The sequence below is a fragment of the Choristoneura fumiferana genome, chromosome 4, assembly GCF_025370935.1.
Source record: "Choristoneura fumiferana chromosome 4, NRCan_CFum_1, whole genome shotgun sequence".
Lineage (NCBI taxonomy): Eukaryota > Metazoa > Arthropoda > Insecta > Lepidoptera > Tortricidae > Choristoneura > Choristoneura fumiferana.
Window position 1 is genome coordinate 5,171,029 of NC_133475.1, and position 20,602 is coordinate 5,191,630.

Below are 20,602 nucleotides of genomic sequence, written 5' to 3' on the forward strand. Positions count from 1 at the left end.
AAACTAAAATAAAATATTTCCCAAACATGAAACCCTGTAGTAGGTACTTGTAGGGCACTACAGATCACAGATGATTATTGCAGTTAAAATCAAGAAGGATTAAGTTTCATTGGTATGTAGCGTAATCTGTTAAAACATATGAAAAATGTGTGACTAAAAACTGGCGACATCAATTGCGGAAGGAATATTACACGAACATTTCTATTCCTCTAAATTAGATCTGTGATTAAATACATTGTAATCAAAATTTTCCAAGAGACCAATTTTATAATTAAGATAAAGCAATTAATTCAGAAGCATTTACAGAGTTCATTATCGCTTTAATACAGCCGTTAGTGGCGGCCGGCGGTCGGCCGTCGACCACCGTCCACTTTCACCGTCGGCCATCTTGCGAGTCTTGCGAGCGGCCATGTCGTGCGTCTGCCGAGTGCCGATCATTGAGTAATTGGCATGCCTATTGTTACGCCTTGCCTCGCCTAATAACGTCATGCTAAATCTTGGCTAGGTGGCTAATTTATAAAAAAAAAATGTGGTCTAATGAGAGCCGCCTCGTTAGTCTTAATATGCAAATCGATATTATACGAATCTTCAGATAAGCATTTAATGAAATCAACAAAAGGGAATATGAATCTCAGTTTAGTACTACTGAACAGTGGCGCGACGGAAAATTTAATCACATCCAGCTTTACTGTTTAAATAGTTTTTTTTTTCTATTGTAATCATGAAATCGAAAAATCTAAGGTTAACTTCTTCATTCGTACCAGTTCTAGAAGCTTTTCCTTGTCTATTTTTAACCCGCCCCGACGCAAAAAGAGGGGTGTTATAAGTTTAACCGCTATGTGTTTGTGTGTCTGTCTGTGGCACCGTAGCTCTTAAGCAGGTGGACCGATTTGAATGAGTTTTTTTATTTGAAATCAGGTTTTCTAGCGATGGTTCTTAGACATGTTTCATCAAAATCGGTTAAGCCGTTTTTGAGATAATGGACTTTGAAATTACAAAGTCGGGGGTTTTCCAACTTTTTGTTGGTTAGGTTATTATAACAATAAATTATTTCAGGTACGTAACTGTTTGTTAAGCCGCCATTATAAAAAAAACTACTACGTTCAATTACATATCTCGGTGTCTTGGTGATTATACACTTCCTGGTTTTCACAACTTTATGGTAGGCAACCATCGCGCTATTTCCTTGTCTTAATCGCCCTGTTCCATCAACCTCCAGTTGAGGGCGACTTGGGCGGTGACTGCGGCGAGCAAATCTAATTTCCACCTTCTCGTTTTAAAAAGTATACAAAGCAAAAAAAAAAATCAAACTTATTTAGTGTTGTTTTGTTACAGGAACATCATTTATCTACGTTCACGCCTTACGCTCAAAAACACTGTAAGTATACTCGTAGTTCGTTATAGTTTTTAACGATAAATGAAACATTACATATTATCTTTCGGTTTATGTAAATTAATTTTTAGGTAAGTATTAAAATGTGTAACAAACATGCAAAGTTTAGTTATGGTTAGTAATTGGAAGTATAGGTACAGGCTGGAGTTACTAATGTTACTATATCATATCCCTCTTATTTATTGGTTGGTGTTTCAAATGAAGTAGGCACATAAAACATAAAAGTCGTTCAAATGATTCCCGAAATACGCTGACATTTATAGAAATGAAGTGTATTTTTAGAAAGCGATTATTGAGCGTTGCTTAACCTTTCAGAGTCCGTGCTTTCAATTCGTTTTAACAGCATCATCGGTAACAGTAATAACGACACGATTTTCTGTAGATTATTTTATTATACTATATCTTACTAATATTATAATTATAAACGAGAAAGTTTGTACGGATGGATGTTTGTTTGGATGTTTGTTACTCATTCACGCAAAAACTACTAAACGGATTTGCATGATATTTGGCATACGGGTAATATATAGGTACCCTGGATTAACATATAGGCTACTTTTTATCCCGAAATAATGTATGGTTCCTGTGGGATCAAAAAAGGCTTTAAGCTACATACCAATTCTGCGCGAGCGAAGCCGCGGGCAAAAGCTAGTATAAATTAAACGATCTGCTATATTTTGGCCCTTAAGCTATATGTATGTAGGTTAAAATTTAATGTCCATTAGACGACCCTGCGGAAAATCTTACGAAAAGACTAATGCATCGTGTAGTTGTAGAGGACAGTGCAACGACCGGCCTTCGTGGAGCTCAAATATTAATGACGCATCGTGTATCATGGCAAAAACGTCTTGTTAAATTTCTACTTCCCCGATTTCGTGTAACCAAGTTTTAAAGACACTTTTGGGGTGGGGAATTTAACTGATAGCTATTTATAAGCGACAATCTCTTCCGGAAAAACTATGGTTATTTCGTAATCGGATAACCTGTATCTGTATCCGATGTGACGACTTAAAATCATGAATGTGAGCAAAAGATTAAACTTGGGGAAGTTCCTCTCTAGATAGGTACACGCAGGAATTCCTTGATTTCAACCAATCCTGCTTCTATTAGTGAAACGCACCTCGTAGTCCTACAGAGCGATCGTTGACAATTAATAACGCAGCCAAAATTTTATTTTTATGGATGACGATTCGGCGGTTCGCTTCGTCTGCAACGCCTACAGATAAGAAGGCAGTGACACGCCGTCACCTTGAGTTATTTTTGTATGTTTTATTCGTACCTACCTCTATAGGAAACACCTTGCGAAACAAAGATGTTAAAGAAAAGCTACTTACATCTATCTATGAACTAAAACAATAACTTTGCTCACCCGCGACCTTATGATAGCTAGGTTTATGCAAGATATGGGTGTTCATGCAGTTCCTCCACCTCCACACTGTAAGAACACACACAAATCACACAAACCTGGTGGTCCAGACCCAACAGATGTTAGACTCACGTGAGACTAACATCGGTAGCATGGTGTACGGTTGTGTTGCTCTGAAGATGAGCTCTGGTTGAGTTCGAAACGCGTCAGTATAGTGTGATGGTGGTGATTGATGGGTTTGTGTGTTCTTACAGTGTTGAGGTGGAGGAACTGCATGAACACGTATATCTTGCATAAACGTAGCAAATCGACTAAATAACACTAGTTTGTAAGACCATTCATACTAACAAAAAATATTTTGTTGTCTGGTTGGTCGGAAATAAAGTATTTTTATTTTTTTATAAGGCGTGTGAGTGTGAGCAGTTATTGTTTTAGTTCATTGATATGGACCTCCGCAAAGTAACCCCTGATTCAGTAAATAATCTACATCTATCTGCGTCCCTCCATCTACACTAGAAGTAGTAGTTTAAAAATACCTACTTTTAAAATTAACTCAAAATTATGATTGATTTTTTGGAGTCTTTTTGTATTTTTAATTTCAACTCCAAATTGGTAATTTTACGGGTATCCCGTGAAACCATATCGTAAATACAAACTGAGACATGGATGCACAGAAAAACCAGAAAAAGAGACCAGCACTGAGAATCGAACCCAGGTCCTCAGCATTCCGTGCTGCGTGCTATAACCTCTACACCACTGCTGGACAGGAATCTAGACACGAATTTTTCCTATGCATACATATCTCAGGTTGCTTATTTCTACTATGCTTCTTTTAACTAAAATAAACTCCAGGGATTATCCGTTGCAAATTATGAATAATTTCAGTAGTCACATTTATTTAGTCATATGGATTCATAAATTAGTATCAATACCCTAAATGAATTATTTGTACTTTTACGCCAGAGAACTCAGAAGGAAAATCTGCTCAATTAATCTGTTGCGTGGTGTGTGGCTTATTTATGTATATTAAAATACATATCCCGGTAAATTATTGATAGACGTCAGTACTTACGTGGTTTTACGGTAAAGAACGTGTTCGATTTTAAGTCCATTGTACCATCAGCCAAATAAGTAGTCTACCAATTTTTAAACAAGTTCCTACTCGTATCAAATGAATATGTCGCTAAAGTCGAACTTTCAAGTTGTCAGACACGTCTATTGGCATTATTGTTTTATGACATGCAAACGATTATCAACTTTAGGGTGGTAGACCACATATTTGGCTGATGGTACCTACTAGCACGTTCCGTTGGGAAATAGAAAATGCCTGAATGATACGCCCAGAATAGATCTAAAGAATCATTATCGAGATAAACCAATAAAAATAAGCACTTCAATTTACCAAATGCTTAAAACACTAACTAGCTCAACTACTCCGATTCATAAAGTAGAACACTGTCGCATCAGCCAGTGAACTCACAAAATCAACAGCACTAGACAATACTCATATAAAAACCGGCCAAGAGCGTGTCGGACACGCCCAAAATAGGGTTCCATTACAAAAAAAAAACAAGTATCTTCACGGCACTTTTTCGGCAATAACTCAAAAACGGTATATCCGATCATGTTGAAACCAATATTCGTTGAAAGTATTTATTAAGCGTTACCTTTCCATATTTTTTGGACAAACGGTTTACAAGATAAAGGGGGGGGGGGACATAACTTTTGATACTTTGGGAGCGATTATTTTCGGAAATCTTCACTAAATCAAAATTTTTTTTGAGAAACCTTAATATATTTTCAAAAGAGCTGTCGAACTACGCTACACGTTGAAGCGAGTTATTTTTTTTTCATGTTTTGTTACGTGTATGGAGTGCCCCCCTATATATTTTTTATTAATTTATCTACTAAACTAAATAGCGGCTTTTACAAGACATCTGTACTCCAAATTTCATTGATATACATCTTGTAGTTTTCGAGTAAAATGCCTGTGACATACGGACGGACAGACAGACAGACAGGAGGACTTGACGAAACTATAAGGGTTCCGTTTTTGGCTCCGGAACCCTAAAAATCTGCAATCAAAAGTGCAAACAGACTTCGCTTCACTATTCTCGCACAGATTAAACACACCTGTATCTGATTGCCTTGTTAAACGTCCCGATACTGGGGTAAAAAAGAAAAACACCCCCTCGACTACCCAGCCATCTTTAAATAATGAACTTGACCTAGTTGGTGCGGGGCAGCTCGGGCGCCGATACTGTCTCGACGCGCCGACCTTTGCCAAACTTCAGACGCCCTGTCTGACTAATTTCGGGGCGTTCGATCCCTTTGCTGAATATTCTAAACTTAAGTTTAACATTGCGACGAGGCTATTGAAACGAAACGCGCAGGTGTGTCATAGTCCTAACGTGATTTACATGCGTATTGTTATCGTACCTTTTCTGTTGGCTTGGATGAATAAAATTATACTTTGTAACTTCAGATTGTAGCGTAGAGCCGAGATTAACATTGTACAGTTAATTAACTTCACCTAGGTATTTATCTCACATGTTCAATGTCACATAGTAGACGTTCTTACCTAAGAGTAAATGTCTAATAATAAAACTAAGTTTTTCAAATAGTTTTCCTTTTCAAACAGCACCGTCGAGTTTGTAAGGCATCACAAGTTCACAAAAACGTCTAACGAAGAATTTGATTCGCAGTGCACCGTACAATGAAGTTACGGTTTGCGCGGGTGTCGCGAGAGGGGCCGGCGGGGGCGGGAGGTCAATGACGTCCCTCCGTCTGGGGGCCCCCGTCCCCGCTCCCCGCCTGAACCAGTTCCCGGACAAGCCGTAGCTCACCTAGGGTTACCATTCGTCAGGATTTAGCTCAACTGACAGCTCTTTTGAGTCTTCATCTTTACTCTGGGAAGGTCGTCGCGTATGCCTACTTTCTTTACTTACGTAGCTAAGATAAAACAAACACAAATTGGAAACGCGTGTTGTGCGCTCGCGTGTGTTCGGAAGGGTACTTCACTAATTGGTAATTAATTAGTAATCAGCCCCGTCAATTAGCTATAAGGATAAGATTTCGACTCTAGAATTTAATTTGATTAAAATTTATGTCTTTAACATTTTGTAAATTATACTTTAGTGATCAAGTCAAATATGTAATTGAGAACCCTAGCGTTCCAACCCCGTCTATCTAGTTTACATTTTGGTACAGTACTCTTACTTGCTTACCTGCTGAACATTCCTGTTGGGTCACATTCTGCTATGCTGCGTATCAAAAACAACAAAAAAGTTAAGTAAATCGTTATAGCAAACCCAGCTTTTCAGTTTCGATCATTCCTTTGTATTAGCAAAGGGGAGTGAGTAGGCTGGGGAAATTCGTCCTTTTCGCGCGTCAAAATGTGCACAGATAATGCACCGATGATATCGCACGCGAGCTGTCAAAAACGCGTGCCGGTCGAGTGGCGCAATGCAACGCTTTCGCAAGCCTGTCGCAACCCGACCACTGCCGAAAATAGTCGAAAGTTTCTTCATGGCATTTTTTTTCGTGTCATTGTGCGTGCGTCGTAGCTTTTTCACGCTTCAGAAAGCCGATGAACTGGCGAATTTATAGATTGCAGACAGGGCTTTTTGATAAGTAAGTACGAAGTAATTTCTAAAAACTAGTTGGTAAATATCTTTATTTCCACAAATAAAAAGACCATATTTATTTTCTTTCAATAAATTTACTTAATTTATAAAGTTAAAAGTGACACATGACAATTTATGATGTTACCTAAAGAAAAGATAACAAAGCGTCAAAGTCAAGTCACGTTTGTTACCAAATGTAACCTAGCCCCCAGTCGCCAATAACCTTTACTTCAATACTGAAATCGTGAGAGATTAGGTGTTCATATAACTCCTCACAAATTTCAGCATTATGTGACAGGAAGGAATGGTCGGAAAAAATTGGGCCAACCTTTGGATTTCAAATAACGTGAGCGGTTTTCAAATTCCTACTTTGCATAGGCTTAGAGGTCTAGAGAGAGACCTACCTATCTATCCATCAGTCATTCAGTTTCAGTACAGTATCTTATTGATCTTTTAGCTACAGATTGTTCACAGAACTACATATAATATAACATCCAAAAATACAAAAACACAAACATACAAAAATCGAAGTCTTTCCTCTTTATAATATTAGTATACTCGCGATAAAAAAAAAAGACTGCAACGCGCGCATAAAGGGTTCCGCACCTCCGTACAATGTTTTAAAAACATATAGTTCAGTAATATTTTTTTGTAAAAAATTCTAATACAAGTTTTTTTTCTGGCGGTACTTTTGCCCCTGGTTACCAAAGTAGGTAGTCGTCAAGTCGAATCAAATGAGACAAAAATCAATGCGGTGTGTCGTTTTATTATAGAGTTCCTATGGCCAACATCTAACTTCATCATCAGATCAGCTCTACGTCATAATAATATTGCATTCTCGTCGGATTTATACATGCATGCAAAATTTCAGCTCAATCGGTTGAAGATATCCACTTCAAATAATTGAAGTTGAAATATTAATTCCACCCGAAAAAACATAACCACATAGTTACATTACATTACAAGTTAATAAAAACATATCACCAAATTGTAAGCACTAGATGCAAGTATTTTGAATAAAGAACAATTTTAAATTCTCACCCTCTGCCTGCCGCCCTGTCGGAGGCTGAATAGCGCTTTAGACTCTTGCCATGCGCCGCCAAAGAGAATATAACCTGTGCGCCGCGGCAAAAAAAAACAGTGGCTGAACGCGGTCATTCGGCCGACGGCGCGTATTTATTATGTGTGTTGGAGGTTTGTAGATCATAAATTGTTTATTTAGTCTTAATGCTGCACAAAAAAATAAACCACGGTCTTAGAGACAATTATTATAATTATCGAAGGTTTTATAAAATAGCACTAACAAAAACGCAAACTAATAAGTAGTTAAACATTAAAAAGAACATAAGGCCTATTACGGCTCAAGAGATAGAGCCCTGTGACAGACGGACAGACAGACAGACAGACAGCGGAGTCTCAGTAATAGGGTTCCGTTGGCACCCTTTGGGTACGAAACCCTAAAAATACGAAGCGCCTATGTGGCAAATAGACCATTAAATCCCCCGCTCAATCTGTAAGGAATCGCCAGTTGAGGTAATTGCCCTAAAAAACGGTTATTGTAAGGATTGCATTCCTTTAGAATTTTATGAAAACAAACGAGTATTTATTAATAAACTAGCTTTTGCCCGTGGCTTCGCCCGCGTGGAATTCGGTTATCGCGCGCTGTTCCCTCGGGAACTGTGCATAAAGGCTACTGCCTATGTCACTGTTTGGCCCATAAATTATCTCTATGTCAAAAATCACATCGATCCGTCGCTCCGATTTGACGTGAAAGACGGATAAACATACAAACACACACACTTCGCATTTATAATATTAGTATGGATACAAGTGAACATTATGAGGATGATACGTTACGATGATTTCTAATACATTTGAGAAAAAAACCGGTGTCACTATAATCCTTAACGGTAGGTACAAACCACAGGTACAAACTAATAAGAATGGCGGGGTTCAGCATAAATTATCCATCATCATCATCATCCCAGCCTATATACGTCCCACTGCTGGGCACAGGCCTCCTCTCAGAACAAGAGGGCTTGGGCCATAGTTCCCACGCGGGCCCAGTGCGGATTGGGAACTTCACACGCACCATTGAATTGCTTCGCAGGTTTGTGCAGGTTTCCTCACGATGTTTGCCTTCACCGCAAAGCTCGTAGTGAATTTCAAATGTAATCCGCACATGAATTTGGAAAAACTCAGAGGTGCGAGCCGGGGTTTGAACCCACGACACGACCCTCTGTTTGAGAGGCGATAGGTCAAACCACTAGGCCACCACGGCTTTTTAAATTATCCATAATTTTATCCATTTATCCATTATTTTAATTATCCATAATTTGAATTATTTAAAACTAGCCTTAACCCGCGGCTTCGCCCGCATTAGAAATAGCTTAATGTCGTCTTAACCAATTGTTGTAAATTATGCCCGAGCGATTTTTTTAAATATATAACGACAACCGTTTACTAACACGATTCTTGTTATCATGGCAACGCAATAAATAAATGACTTAGTTTGGCTTAAAAAAAAAAACGGCCAAGAGCGTGTCGGACACGCCCAAAATAGGGTTCCGTAGCCATTACGAAAAAATAAAGTAATATTTTTCTAAGGATTTCGTATTATCCAAGTTTAGGTATGGATCAAAATTATGTTCGTTGTATTGTTTCTGACCACTCTGTCGCGATATTATTTATGTCTTCTAACTAAGAAATAAAAAAAAATGTGGAGCCAATGTTTGTTTTTTCGGATTAACTATTATTTAACTAGAGAAAAATTAAAAATGCCACTAGGTTCCATAAAAAAAAACTCCGTGCAATTTTTTCGGGGACAAAAGCAAGACAATGAAAAGAATTTTGACCCGTATATAAACCTAGCCTATTGCCTAGTATCCATAGTACAAGCTTTGCTTAGTTTGGGACTAGGTCAATTGGTGTCAAGTGTCCCATGATATTTATTTATTTATTTATTATAAAATATAGGCTGCTATTTAAGTGTAAAACTACTAATAATTCTCAAGCAATCTTAGCAGCTTGTAAATTTTATATACTTACTTAAAAAATTCCATCCACCGGTTTAAATTTTAGAGGGGGGAGAGGATTTTATTATTAATTTTTTATTGTACCATTTTGTCGGCATATCCGTGCAAAATTACAGCTCTCTAGCATTGATAGTCCCTGAGCAAAGCCGCGGACGGACGGACAGACAGACATGGCGAAACTATAAGGGTTCCGTTTTTGCATTTCGGCTCCGGAACCCTAAAAAGGTTTCGGTAACAAGTTGAAAGGATAACGTTCGGTCGCACAACGCAACGTCATCTATTGATGGAAAACGAAGTTAACACGTCATCTTGAGAGCCGAGGTAGGTACGGTACATCACCGTTTTTGGACAGCGCCCTCTATTCTTGTTTAAACTTAAAATATTATCCCACTGGAACAACGCATTACCGGGATCCGGGATATCAAGTATTTTATGTATCAATGCAGATCTTTGTCTATATGTACGCGAAGTTTCATGTAAATCCGTTCAGCTGTTATTGCGTGTTTGAGTAACAAACATCCAAACATCTTAACAAACTTTCACATTTCTAATATTAGTAGGATAAATTACAAAAGGTAAAAGGTAAGGTAACCTAACCTAATAAACTTTGAAAGTTAAAAACCTCCAATTTAGTAATTTCAAAATTCAATATCTCAAAACGGCTTAACCTATTTTAATGAAACATACCTAAGAACCACCGTAAGGAAGTTCTCTTTTAAGTAAAAAACCGTATCAAAATCGTTCCATCCGTTTGAGAGCCACAGACAGACAGACAGACATTGGCATCAAACTTATCACCCCTCTTTTGTCGGGAATTCAAAATTTAAATTAAATACCATTCAATATTTAATTTAAATAATTCAAAATATTGGCTTACCTATATGTAAGTAATTCATTCTTGTTATACCACACAATTACACAAATAAATTGGATCGAAGTTTTGAATTAGCAAAAACACTTAAAATACACGTTAAAATGTTATTGGTTAATTTATCTTTGTTTTAGTTTAGTGTTTTTGTCAATTGGTTGTCAGCGTTTTATATTTATTTTAAATGTATGTTTAAATTTTATTCCGAATCGTTTCTGTCCCGCATAGTTGATAAGCTTATTAGGGTGTTTAGATTTTTAGTAACCCTTAAGGTTAAGGTTCTGTTTTGTCTGGAAGAATATCAGCGTTGCGAAGCAATTCGTGACATATAATGCATCGTGCTGAGCCAGATTCCCATTTTGTGTCCATTTTGCCCTTCCGCTTTTGCTTTGTTTGTTTTTGTATGTTTAAATGTGACCAAATAAAATTTATCTTTGTTTCTCGTCTTATCGTTGTAAATATTATTTTCTTCTGTGGAAAAAGGAGACAAGTCCGTCATGCATGAGCATTATGATAATGATTACATACAGATGTTGTGAATAATGTCTTGCCGTCGTATTTTTTCGGAAAAATCGTATTTATCTTGCTTTCTCAACTTGCTTACTGAAGTTTACTGAAGCTGATTGAGAAAGAACGATAAATACGAACTTATTCGACAAAACACGATGGAAAAACATTACTCAATAGATCTGTACATATTTGATTTGGACCATAGATGCAATAGTAAGAGGAAGAGTGTTCGAATGGGTAAACTAGTCAGAGATAGCACCAAGCGAGTAAAGCTTCCTTCCGCTAAATTCGTACCATCAGTCAAATAAGTGGTCTGTCAATTTTTAAACAAGTTCCTATCAAATGAGTTTACAGTATTACTCGTGCCTCAAATTATGTCGTTCCCTCTAGCGGGAACAGAAACGGTATCATGTTTCCGAACGCTGCTTCGACTAACAACGCCTATAATGTTTTCTTCGTAACAACTAGCTTTTCGAAATAATTATCAGTTGTTAAACACCACAATCATAATATTCGTCTACAAAATGTAACTTAATAGCAAATAAATGTGAGTTTAATTATTATTTTAATCGAAAGACTTCCTAAAAGCGGTATCAGAGCTGTAATAACTAGTCATTTAACTACACTACAACAAGTAAATAATTTTGTTGATACGCAAGCGTATAGGTAGAGTCATTCACGATGACGCGTGCCGTGGTTGGCACTAGGTACGGTGACGTCATCATTATCCTTTAATGTTTAAGCGCAAAAAACTGTGCCAGTACTTACCTACATGATTTCCGACCCTAGAGCGCCTCTGATCATCAGAGGGGGTCAATGGATTGCCTTGATAGGGTGTTCACCTCTGTTTCACACCCGCGATTAAGAATACGAGTATGTTCTATTTAGATTTCATTATACTTTTCCGAATTACATACGGCTAGTACGAGTAATAAGTATTAAAATCATCCAGGATATTTTTCTGCTACACAAATTGATAAGCATGTATAAAGCTTTATGCATCTTTTCTTTAATACCTACATGCGAGCATACGTCCAACATTAAAAATTGTCATGCACTTAGGAATTATCCACAATTTGCCCGGAAAAATTGCCTACTTTGTCATGGTTATGTCCTTCTAGTTAGTACTCAGTACAGATGTACTTGCAAAATAAACCCACTTAGGAAGATCATAAAGAAGCTAACAAAGTTATACAACATAACAAACGATGATGTGCCCTATTCTGGTCTGTTACGTTGGTAAACTAAGCACGAAGCGATGTTGATCCGGTATCATTAATTTAAACTTGAAAGTTACTACAAGTATGTATATTTGTTTCTAAAAATAAATCCTTTTTTCATCGTTTACAAAATAACCTTTACTTCTCGACATTTGCGATGCCAATTCAAGCCATTTATGTTGCGCAAATCAAGTTTTTGCAAATTATGTTGATCACCTTGTTGAGTAGGTACCTATTCTACCAATAAAGGTTATTCCAAGTCACAAAAAATCGTCGAGTTTGCACGATTGTTAACTTGCCGATATAAAATCACACGGCAACGCACTCATACAATCAGGGGCAAATGGACGATAAGGTTTCCGCAATCGATAATTTAAAAAATCGTCGTTGAATAAAACATAAACAAGGATTGGTAGATTCTATATTCTATTTATAACCGGATCTAAGATTGATGTTTCCCTGTATGCAAACGTTTAAATTAATGATGAGTTTTAAAGTCAATCGAGAAGCAGTTGGCGTGGTCGCAACCTTGCGCGGCGCAGGTCGGATTTTTCGAAGGTCGATGACTCGCCGCCTGTTATTGCTACGAGTTATTATTATTAGCGCTTCCCGGACGAATAGTTCGAACGTCGAACAAAGCGGCCGATTAAGTTGAAGTCGATGCGCACGGTTAGGTGCGGGTGCGATCCTGTTTCTTGTTTTTTTTTTATCACCATCCTTGAAGTTACCTGCGATCTGTAAATCGAACGAGGGTGGAACTGAATTTGTTACTGTAGTACCTATCAAAAAGACATTATACCCGCTTCTGCATTCAAGGTTTTATCATGAGCAATGCTTTTTTAATTATTTTTAAATCACTCGGGCCTGTAAACAGCCTCCGCTTTCGGGTCGTGCGATGATTACTTACAATCTTCATGTTCTATATTTTACAATCTTAGGTTAGTAGTGGTTCAAGTTCAAAAGTAGTAGTTTGAAACAGTAAACAACAATGTGATCGCGAGTGTCAGAAACGTTACGCAATAGACCCTCTGATAATGGACTAGTGTTCAGCTACTTTTGAACTTGACTACAATTAGGGATTTTAATTTAAAAGTTAATCGATAAAATCACAAAATCCAATTCGAATCTTATAAGTAGATAACTGGCAAAACGAATTGCATTTTTACTCTTTTACTAAATTGGTTTGTGTTAAAACTGACTTATTTACGAGTATTGCTCGAATACCAAATGCACATCGCTAGACATTTTGCACAACAATACAAAAGGGGATCGAAAAATAACCAATTGTCATTTTCACACCGCAGCGCAGCGCAAGGCTCCCCGCTGGCCCGCAGCACATGTTACGCAAGAGACAAGTGTCAAATAATTTACGTCCGCACAATACGATTGTCGCCATCATTGTTGCTGCAGGGTTGCTCAAAAATTTTTAGTGGCTCAACTAAACTCAACTTATAAACTCATAAAAAATTATCCAACTGAAACAAGGTTTCTGATCGGAACCGAACTTTCAGCTCTGCTCCACCCACGCACGTTCGGCCGAAACCGAAACTTATTTTAACACAATTAAAGATTGAATTGTAATAGGTAGCATTAATAATTATCTTTTAATTATAATTACCTTTTTTATTTATAATTTTAGTTTGTATGTAGCTTTATTTTGTTTTATATTATACAGGCATTGTGAAATTTTATTAAATATTTAAATTTTAATAGGTAGCATGGTAAAATTTACTGCGTTTATACATATACTGATAGAAAAATAGTTTATGTTATACCTACATAATTCATCTTCTTCTTCTTCTTTAACTTAAGAGTTATACTCTTGTCGGTGGAGTATCTTCCACACATCCCTCCTTTGATCCATCTTTTTGACCTCTTTATACGACGCGACGCCGACTTTCTCCCTTATCTAATCGATGTAGCTGCGCCTAGGTCGACCTCTTCCTCTCGTCCCCTCGATCTTTCCTTCCAGAATTGTTTTTAACAAGTCGTCGTCGTGTCTTATCAAATGCCCGATCATATTCCCGCGTCTAGCATCTATAGCGTCCAAGATTGTTCTCAGTTTTCAACCATTCTCAAGACTTCCTCATTGGTCTTCCTTTCTATCCAACTAATATCATCATCCCAGCCTATATATGTCCCACTGCTGGGCACAGGTCTCCTCTCAGAACAAGAGGGCTTGGGCCATAGTTCCCACGCGGGCCCAGTGCGGATTGGGAACTTCACACGCACCATTGAATTGCTTTGCAGGTTTGTGCAGGTTTCCTCACGATGTTTCTTCACCGCATAGCTCGTGGCATAGCACATAACATATAGCATTAGCATATAGCCGTGGTGGCCTAGTGGTTTGACCTATCGCCTCTCAAGCAGAGGGTCGTGGGTTCAAACCCCGGCTCGCACCTCTGAGTTTTTCGAAATTCATGTGCGGAATTACATTTGAAATTTTATCCAAGTAATATAATTCATCATTATTAATTAACATCATTATTTTCAAATAATAGCTGCAACCGAAACAGGATTTCTTAGCCAAAAACAAAACCTTCGGCTTATCACAAAAATTTCAAGTCGGTTAAAAAAACCTAGTAACTGCTAAATTTGAATAGTTACTTTGGATTTGCGGAGACGTAAAAAAAAGGCTAAATTATCATTTGATGCCTAAAGATTGTTGTTGCATAAGTATTAGTACTTATATACAAACTTACGGTATGGTCATGTTAGTCACGTATTTTTCTACTTAACTGTCACACATTAAGCATGACCTCGATAAACAAGTTTACGCTAGATTAGAGAATCGCAGTTAAAATTTTCACTTTTGGGTGGTGGTAGCCCTATATTTAAAGCGAGCTACAGTTGCGCTTGTCAAAGTGCTTGTTGCATTAACATTAGGGTCTGAAATCCTTAATCGACAACATCGTGAGCTTGGTTGAGAGTGAGGTACCTATATCGTTGAGTCGCTCTCGGCCAACATCTGGCTATCCGGTCCAGACGAGACGTACAAAAAATTAAGATAAATAGCCTACTGACGTTTACAATTGGGATTTAAAATATCGTAGACGTAGAATACCCCACCCCACTTACAAAACCGCACCTTGTTCCGTATGGATTTTCTTAAAAGTGTTTTAATACTTATTTAAAGTTTGATTTTTTCATCTGCCCTATTTATTAAAGATTTATTTATTTAAAGATCAAGTAGGTAAGATTTAGGCACATGGGCATAACATTCCGTTATTTATAGCTTTACATATTATTATATTTTCTACAGATACAGCAGGGCTACTACGAAACTCGAAACTCGAAGTTCGTGTCGTGCGGTCCCTCTGACATTAATACCGACTGACTTTAATACGAGAGCGAGAGGGACGGTACGATACGAACTTCGAGTTTCGTAGTAGCCCAGCAGAGGCTGTGAGGATTGGGACTAATTTAATTTAAAATATTTATTGAGGTTATAATCACAGGGAGATCACAGGTATCTATAATAATTGTTCTCTATTTTTATTTATTTAAAAAGTTATCCCATGATTTTGAATTTCTGAACGAATACAGATTTTTTTGGAAGCACAAAAACACTATGCCCAAATAGAGAGTAATCTACCTGCGAGCTCGTTGATACAACAGTTGAAGGGTAGGGGACCAAATTTATGTTATTTTGGAAAAAAATAGAGGGTTTAGTTAGACTTTGTCCTTTGGAGATAAATGTGTGTGTCACGTGTGTGTGTGTGTGTGTGAAATTGATATATTTTTTTAAATTCTTATACGTATTGGAAAGCAACTTTGCCAGTTAAGGAATTGAAATTGTTAATTGACACCATTATATACTTAACTTGCATATGATGTGCAAAATAATTGTTAGTTTGATGAAATTGTAAAATGAACATCACACACACACACACACACAACAGAATTTTTTACGTTCCAATACGTTTTATTCCGAAACTTCATAAGAGTTAAATGTCAGGCGTATTACAATGTATCGCAAGCCTTGAGTATGATTGAGCCTTGAGCAATGCTTGAAAAGTGAAGTTTGAAGTAAACTGCAACAGACTGAGCGCGTGGTGCAAAAAGCGCAAAATCGCCGACCTACTGACCCAAATGCGATGTCCATGAGCGAGGCAAGGTCGGGCCGCGACGTGAGACGTACTCCAAACAGTTTATCAAACGTTGTATGTATGTCATTAAGATGTTCAACAACAGTTTTAGATATCCAAAAATGCTTTTGTTCTTTGACAATCTCGTAGAATCGTGTACCTCTGATTACGCAAAATTATCATATTATTTCATTTTGCGTATGAAGATGAAGTTTGGTGCATTTAGTTATTACTGTTAGGTACACAACAGGTACCAGTATGTAGTCTAACTATTTCTAAATTTATTTCCATTAATTTTGTTGCTATTCACTAAATCAACTTTCAATGTTTTGTTCTAATTTTACTGAACATCAAAAGACCTCGTGGAATTGTAATGTGCAACATTGCATTGCAGCAGCAATGATACGTTGAAGAAAGTTTGATTAGTAAACATGGCAATCATATTGTACAGAGCGCGTGGTGCAAAAAGCGCAGCGCCGACCTTACTGTATCCCAAATAAGCGAATGTCCATATAGCGAGGCAAGGTCGGGCCGCGACGTGAGACGTACTCCAAACAGTTTATCATACGTTGTATGTATATGTCATTAAAATGTTACATACAAATTTTTAGAATCAAAATGCTTTTGATCTTTTTCGTACAGAATCGTAGATATACGCAAAATTCATATTATTTACATTTTGGACGTATGATAGAATGTGAAGTTTGGTGCACTGTTAGTTATTACTGTTAGGTACACAACAGGTACCAGTATGTAGTTATAACTTATTTCTAAATTTATTTCCGTTAATTTTGTTGCTATTCACTAAATCAACTTTCAATGTTTTGTTCTAATTTTACTGAACATCCGGTTCAAAAGACCTCGTGGAATTGTAATGTGCAACATTGATATAATCACATTGCATCACACGCACACCATCACCTGCAATGATACGTTGAAATCCTACATTAATATTATAAATTCGAAAGTTTCTTGCTATTAGGTGGATAATTTGGATACATTTCGGCAATCCGATATTGTATAAGCTTGATTGAGACAGAAAACTGCAAAAACGCATTGTTCTCGTGGGCTAGCGATGGTTGAAATTTCTCGCACGAAGTCGCGGGCAACAGCTGGTATTAGTCGTGAGAAAAAAAAGCAATGCAAACTAGTAGACATTATAAATTAAATGTTATTTGAGACTGAATGTAATCGTAATAACATAGACAGTTAATTAAGCTCGACTTAGGAACGTGTAGGCGAAATACCTACCAGGTCGGGTTACTGTCGGCCCAGGCTGTCTGGCAGCTGGCAGGAGTAATTAAAGCAAGTGCTGACACTGCTGACTAGGTGGAGTTATATCATGCCACAAAAATTTGATTGTAAACGGGTTGAATAAACTTGAATAGTGTTGATGCAGTCAAACGGTACACAGATTTACTTGAGGTGATGTTACCATGATGCCATAACATGACTAATAATAAATGTTGCAGCTACGTTTGCGTATTTATTCACGATCTTATATGGAAAGACTTGTATCTTTGACTAATGGTGCGATTTCATTAAAGTAGAGCGGATTAGTCAAAATTCACGTCGCACTCCGTTAATCAGGAATGTGACAGTCCACACTCCATTCCGCTCCACAACAATAGAAGAGCATCCTTAGCATAGAAATAATTAGGTACTTAAATATGTTTCTCATATTGTTACCAAGATAAGAACCTAGTATAAGGTGCCAGACCAGGCCTTGTGGTACGAGTACCAGGCCAAGCCAGAAATGTGTTAGTTTTAGTACAGGCTTTATACTAAATTAAATAGGAGAGTAAAGAGAGGTACGATACGAATTACCAATTTTGGAGCAGCCCCCAGAATTTCAGATGTTAGCTGACTCTTAAACGTTCTCGTGTTTCACACTTTTAGACGTCCTCATCCAAACACATGTAACATTTGACGTAGATTAGATATCTGCCTGACCATCGATTCTTCTCGCCATTATGGCTTCATGCTATGCTCGACGTTTCAAATCCGATTTGCAAAATGACCACAAATACATCTCATGAAGATTTATGTGACAGTAATGCAACACTTTAAATTGGGACGGATGTCACGGATGTAACGCTTCTTCGTAGCCTGTTTCTGTAACACAGTCATATTTGGGTCGCTCGCTGCATATTTCGTTTAGATAAACGCAGCGCAATGTCCCAGGGAGATAAGGAAGTGTCGCTGGACGTTATTTACTTGGCAGATAACTCTTATTTACTACTCGCAATGTTGTTATGACAGTTTATGACGCAAGTTATAAACAATCGTGTTAAATACCTAATGCGTTGATGAAAATAATAACAGTTGTGCAGAACGCCTTGATTTTTGGCAATACCTACTCAGTGAAAACTTTACAAAGATGCATTGATAAAATTAAATGTTTTTTAGGGTTCCGGAGCCAAAATGGCAAGAACGGAACCCTTACAGTTTCGCCATTTCATTAAAATCGAGCGTCCCCCCCCTCTAAAATCTAAACCGGTGGGTGGAAAAATTTGAAAAAATACAGGTTGGTAGTAAGTATATCAAACTTACAAGGAGAACTATAACGGCTAAGTTTGCTTGAGAATTATTAGTAGTTTAAGAGTAAATAGCAGCCTAAGGTATAAAATATGCCTATTTTGAGCGTGTCCGACACGCTCTTGGCCGGTTTTTTTAAGCGAGTTTCACTCAACATAATTAAACCACCCCAGTTGGTAATCACAAGATATTCTTAAAATCACTTCAACGTTTCGGTCACATCGTAACGGCTCTGGTCACGCACGGCAAGAGTAGACCATAATGGAAGGTATTACATGGTATTACGTTCGTTTGGCCGCGTGACTTTTCCAAACTACCCGCACTTGATCTTTATTTTGTTCTGGCTTATCTTACATAATGCACTTGATTGAATCCCGATTGGTTGGTAGTACTTAAATTATAAATAAATTTGCCAATGCGAGTGTGACCTTACTTGTAGTTATATTAAATATTATGTCTCTGATCTCCTTGATGTAAGTGACATAGTGTTTCAGAATTTAATTTGATAAAAGGCACGTTTTATTTAGTATGCGCTCGGGCATGCCGCGAGTAGCGGCGCGGGAGTTGACCGTTCATCGCGTAACGGCGACCGCTTTTATTATTCTTTTATTACATTCCAACGTTTCGGCACTTTTTTGCACTCTCAGTGCTGGTTAAATGTAATTGTTTTCAAAATGTGCTTAGAGTCAGCTTTAAATTGGCATTGGATACCGGTGATATTTTCAGGGCAATCTTTTACCGCCTCATTTATATTACAATCATTTTTTTTATATTGTAAAATATAATTACACACATTGACCATAAATTGCAAAACAATTTGTTGGCGAATCAAACACTAATTTTAACAATAGTTCTAGTATTCCAATAATGTCCAGCTTCTGTTAATGTTATTTTTATCTGTCGCATTTGTCATACACAACACAATGCAGAAGCATATTGAAATCTGACGATAAACAAACCATCCTGTACCAGTTGTTAAGCCCGTCACACACTAAGCAGACACGATAAGATATCTGTATCTGAACGCATATCTGTCAATATCGCTCCCTATACAACACACACAGCGCAGATAACTTATATTTTATCGTGAAGTATCTCTGTGGGCACCGACATATATCGAAAGATGGCAAAGATATTATCTGCGTATATAAATTGATGTGTATAATATCTGCCGATATAAATATGGTATAGTATTTTATCTGCAGATAAATACAGGTTGATGTGAGAGCCCCGCTTTACGCGAGTAAATCTAGAAAAGATAAACACAAAAACATCCTGTATAAACAATCCGCACCAAAAAAACAAGTCTACTCAGTTTGAAGGATTTAGACTGAATGTATCGTCTCGTAATATCGTATCTACGTAGTGTGTGATAGTTTCAGATCATTAAGTTATTATACGCAGATAAAATATTATCGTATCTGCGTAGTGTGTGACACGCTTTAGCTCATTGAATTGTATAGGGAGTGATATTGACAGATATGCGTTCAGTTAAGATACAGATATCTTATCGTATCTGCTCAGGGTGTGACACGCTTTATGTTAGGTGTTCCAAATAGTCGTGAAGGATGTTTCTATTCGAGTCGACCTCACAAGCTCGCGGGCATTCCCTCGTTCAACCACCCTGCAGGACGTTGACTCGCCCCCCGAGTCTCCTGACCTGACCGGCCTGTTTACCCCCCACGCGTGCTATACTAACAAACGCATTGTGTATAGCCTATTAGCTGCAGGGTTTCATTTCACTTATACACATAACCCACTATGGAACCTTTTCATAGGAAATATCATAGTGCCCATTGCCTGATAAAGAGAATCATAATGCCACTGTGAGATTTATATAGGGTTGGGTCGATGGGTCAGGAATCAAATGATTCCACCATTCTCGTGTACTGCCGTGTACGTAAGTTATATTTTGTTGAATTATTTTTAAGCTAAAGTATGTTTTCACCTGTCCCCTT

The 20,602-nt window shown here is 37.6% G+C and overlaps 1 protein-coding gene across 2 annotated transcripts in view; it reads left to right on the top strand.

Annotated features, from left to right (window-relative positions):
* LOC141427313 (uncharacterized) overlaps window positions 1-20,602 on the top strand; it is a 62,158-nt gene that overhangs the window by 12,846 nt on the left and 28,710 nt on the right. For both annotated transcript variants that reach the window (XM_074086643.1, XM_074086645.1), the window contains exon 2: window positions 1,336-1,378. The gene's annotated coding sequence lies outside the window, so the exon portion shown is untranslated. The remainder of the gene's footprint in view (window positions 1-1,335; window positions 1,379-20,602) is intronic.